This window comes from Leptonychotes weddellii, unplaced genomic scaffold (genome assembly GCF_054177405.1).
Source record: "Leptonychotes weddellii isolate Sample4059 unplaced genomic scaffold, ASM5417740v2 HiC_scaffold_16624, whole genome shotgun sequence".
Taxonomy (NCBI): domain Eukaryota; kingdom Metazoa; phylum Chordata; class Mammalia; order Carnivora; family Phocidae; genus Leptonychotes; species Leptonychotes weddellii.
In genome coordinates this window covers 1-4,432 of record NW_027749102.1, presented here as the reverse complement: position 1 = coordinate 4,432, position 4,432 = coordinate 1, and the positions used below count along the sequence as shown (strand labels likewise).

At 40.7% G+C, this 4,432-nt stretch overlaps 1 long non-coding RNA gene across 1 annotated transcript; it reads left to right on the top strand.

The window, feature by feature from the left end:
* Positions 1 to 6: 6 nt before the first annotated feature.
* LOC145718500 (uncharacterized) lies at positions 7 to 4,301 on the top strand. The gene is made up of 2 exons (XR_014141860.1): positions 7 to 3,861; positions 4,186 to 4,301. It is a non-coding gene; the product is annotated as an uncharacterized LOC145718500 (long non-coding RNA).
* Positions 4,302 to 4,432: the final 131 nt, after the last annotated feature.

Sequence of the window (4,432 nt, the reverse complement as noted above, 5' to 3'; positions counted from 1 at the left end):
CAGTTGTATTTCTATACACTAACAATGAGACAGAAGAAAGAGAAATTAAGGAGTCAATCCCATTTACAATTGTACCCCAAACCATAAGATTCCCAGGAATAAACCTAACCAAAGAGGCAAAGGATCTTACTCAGAAAACTGTAGAATACTCATGAAAGAAATTGAGGAAGACACAAAGAAATGGAAAAATGTTCCATGCTCATGGATTGGAGAACAAATATTGTTAAAAGCTCGTTGATACCTAGAGCAATCTACACATTCAATGCAATCCCTATCAAAATACCATCCACTTTTTTCAAAGAAATGGAACAAATAATCCTAAAATTTGTACGGAACCAGAAAAGACCCCGAATAGCCAGAGGAATGTTGAAAAAGAAAAACAAAGCCAGTGGCATCACAATTCCGGACTTCAAGCTCTATTACAAAGCTCATTATCAAGACAGTATGATACTGGCACAAAAACAGACACATAGATCAGTGGAACAGAATAGAGAACCAAGAAATGGACCCTCGACTCTATGGTCAACTAATCTTTGACAAAGCAAGAAAGAATATCAAATGGAAAAAAGACAGTCTCTTCAACAAATGGTGCTGGGAAAATTGAGCAGTCACATGCAGAAGAATGAAACTGGACCATTTCCTTACACCATATACAAAGATAAACTCAAAAGGGATGAAAGACCTAAATGTGAGACAGGAATCCATCAAAATCCTAAAGGAGAACACAGGCAGCAACCTCTTCGACCTCGGCCACAGCAACTTCTTGCGGGACGCATCTTCAAAGGCAAGAGAATAAAAGCAAAATGAACTATTGGGACTGCATTAAGATAAAAAGCTGTTGCATAGCAAAGGAAACAATTAACAAATCTAAAAGACATCCGACAGAATGGGTGAAGATATTTGCAAATGTCTTATCAGATAAAGAGCTAGTATCCAAAATCTATAAAGAACTTATCAAACTCAACACCCAAAAAACAAAAAATCCAGTCAAGAAATGGGCAGAAGACATGAACAGACATTTCTCCAAAGAAGACATAGAAATGACTAACAGATGTGTGAAAAAATGCTCAACATCACTTCATCATCCGGGAAATACAAATCAAAATCACAATGAGATAACCACCTCACACCTGTCAGAATGGCTAAAATTAACAACTCAGGAAACAACAGATGTTGGCGAGGATGTGGAAAAAGGGGAACCCTCCTACACTGTTGGTGGGAATATAAGCTGGTATAGCCACTCTGGAAAAGAGTATGGAGGTTCCTCAAAAAGTTAAAAATAGAACTACCCTATGACCCAGCAATTGCACTAGTACGTATTTATCCAAAGGATGCAAACGTCGTGATCCGAAGGGGCACATGCACCCTAATGTTTATAGCAGCAATGTCCACAATAGCCAAACTATGGAAAGAGCCCAGATGTCCATTGACAGATGAATGGATAAAGAAATGTGGGGTATGTGGTGTGTGTGTCTGTGTGTGTGTGTGTGTGTGTACACACACAATGGAATATTACTTAGCCATCAGAAAGAATGAAATCTTGCCATTTGCAATGACGTGGATGGAACTAGAGGGTATTATGCTGAGTGAAATAAGTCAGTCAGAGAAAGATAAATACATGATCTCACTTGTGGAATTTAAGAAACAAAATGGAGGATCATAGGGGAAGGGAGCGAAATACAAAACAAGACGAAATCAGAGAGGGAGACAAACCATAAGAGACTCTTAACCATTTGAAACAAACAGAGGGTTGCTGAAGGAGTGGGGGAATGGGGTAACCAGGTGATGGGTATTAAGGAGGGCACGTGATGTAATGGGCATTGGGTGTTATATTGAGACTGATGAATCACTGACTTCTACCTCTGAAACTAGTAATACACTGTATGTTAATTAATTGAATTTAAATAAAAATATAAAAATAAATAAATGGTCACATTTTTAATATCACCACTGATCTCTTCAGAAAAATCTTGAAATGTTAGGAAACTGTCAAGCTCATGTTGACAAGTGCAAGTTTTCCAAAATTCTGCTTTTCACTTGCAAGCTCAGATCTTTTCATTGACAACAAATGCAAAAACCAAAGTTGTTTTCTTCTGAAGTGACATTCTCACTTTGTTCGTTTGTGAAAAAAAGTCTGCTAGGTACCCTGGTGTGAATAACCATAGTGTGTTAGTTGTTCTTTCAAGTAACAAATGGTAGTTCACAGAGAGAGTGACTAGTTCAGTTCACAACTCTTACTTCTGTATGAAGCAGAAAAGCTTGATGTGCAGTTCCCACTTCACATCACTAGATATTAAAAAGGATATTGTACCCAGTGGTCGAGATCAGTATGATGAGTAATTTTCGCTGCTTCATCGAGGACATTCTAAAGTGAAACAGGCTTTCCCCCCATGTGTACTTGCTGGTGAAGAAGATCGTGACCACTAGCGTTAAGGACCGCTAGTTCCGTTTCATGTTCCTGCTGTGATTTGCGCTGAGGCTCCAGCAGTTTTGCCCACCATTGAAATATTTCAAACAAAATTCAGCACAAAGTCACATTAATATTAGTCAGGCACAGTCTCCCTGAACAGAGCAGACTATGGCTCTTTCTCTTTTTCTGGAACAAGTGTGGTTTTGGAAGTCATGGTTACTGGGATGAGAGGGTTCTTGTTTGGCTGACATTCAGAAAGGAGCTTATTGGGGTGAGTCTTCCTGGTGCACATGGTGAGTTGTCATTGATTGATTTACACAGCCTAATACCAGTTCTGGTGGTTACTTTGGATCATCGCTCAGAACTGTCTGCTCTTCCTCAGGGATGGGGGAACTTTTCAATGATTAATTCTCTGTACTAGTGCTATCCAATAGAAATATCGTAATCATTACGTATGTAATTGTAAGCTAACCAGTAGCCACATTAAGAAAAGTAAAAAGAGATGAAATTAATATTGCTGTAGTAATTTAATATACAATAGATAATAGAAATAATTATATATATTATTATTAATAAGGTTTTATGCAACCCAATATATCTAAAACATCATTTTACGTTCTTCTGTAGGTTTTGCCTTCTCTCCATACCAAGTATTCAAAATCTCGTGTGTATTTTATACTTATAACACATCTCAGTTCTGACTAGCCATGTGGAAGGTGGGTAGTGTCGTATGGCTAGTGCCTCTGTTTTAGTGCAGGTCTACACTAGCTTCTAGGGACACAAGGACAGACAGAAGGCGATGCCTAGCCTCCAGGATCTCACAGCCTCAATGAGGCATAGCCATGTAAGCGAACACTTTAAATGGGGTGAGGCAAGCTAGGCATGGATGTAAAACTTAAGGACACGCTCACTCTCGGTCGTACAAGCACAGGGTCTGCCCCGAGAGTGAGCACCTCCTTAAATACTGCCCCCTAAGCACCTCATTAGCCTCCCCCTAGTCTCCCTCCAGCTGGGGAGTCTCCTCAAGTAGCAGATTCTGGGGACCCAACCCCAGAGCTTAAAATTCAGAAGGTCTCAAGGAGGACCTAGGAATCTGGAGTTTCCATAAACGGACCCAAGGATTCTAATGCCAGTGTTTGGGATCTCCCTTTGAGAAACTCTGGCTGTGCCAAGAGCCTCACAGAGAGTTCCTTGATATCCAGTGAAATCATTTCTCTCTCTCTTTGTTTTTGGGAGTAGATGTTCCTGCAGTCATCAATTACCTCTGAATTTTTAGGCGGTGCAGTGGGATTCTGCAGTCCCTTTCGTAGAAAGCTCCTGTAGTCTCAGTTCCTGGCCTTGCAGCCTGCGGGACCACTGGCTGGATGCCAGCTTATTGTTCCACAGACACATTGACTACGTCAGGGACAAAAGCATAAAAGGCACATGATGGCGTGGAAAAGTGAGTTATGGTAAGCACTGAAAGGTGTGGAAGGAACTGGGTAGTTTGTGGGAAAAATCAAGCACTGTGTTCGCTTTCAGCTTATTCACCATGTGTAGCTTATTTGACACGGTGTAGGCTCCTTCACATCTTGCCACACTAGTCACATTTTTTTAATGGTGCTCAAATAGAAAAAGGCAGTTAGTTGTCTGTATTTTGTTAGGTGATGGTGCACACAGACTGTAGAATGCATATTACAGTTGTATGTTTTGAGATGTGTTTTCTTGGGCAGGGAAGCAGCCCCAAATGGGGAGCATCTGCTTTTCTGTGTGCATGTGTGTGCTTCTGTTTCCAGATCTCCTCGCTGGTCTGCTTCCTGCTGTCCCCTGCAGCTTCCTTTATTACTGGACAGTTGGTGGATGTGGACGGGGGCCAGTCTTTGTATATGCACCTATTCGATGTACCAGGTGAGCCCTCAAGAAATGAGCAGTCACTAACTTTATGCCTTTTCAGGTTCAAGTTTTCAAAATTTCTTTCTTTTTCTTTTTTTTTTTTTTAAGATTTTATTTATTTGGGGCACCTGGGTGGCTCAGTCGTTGGGC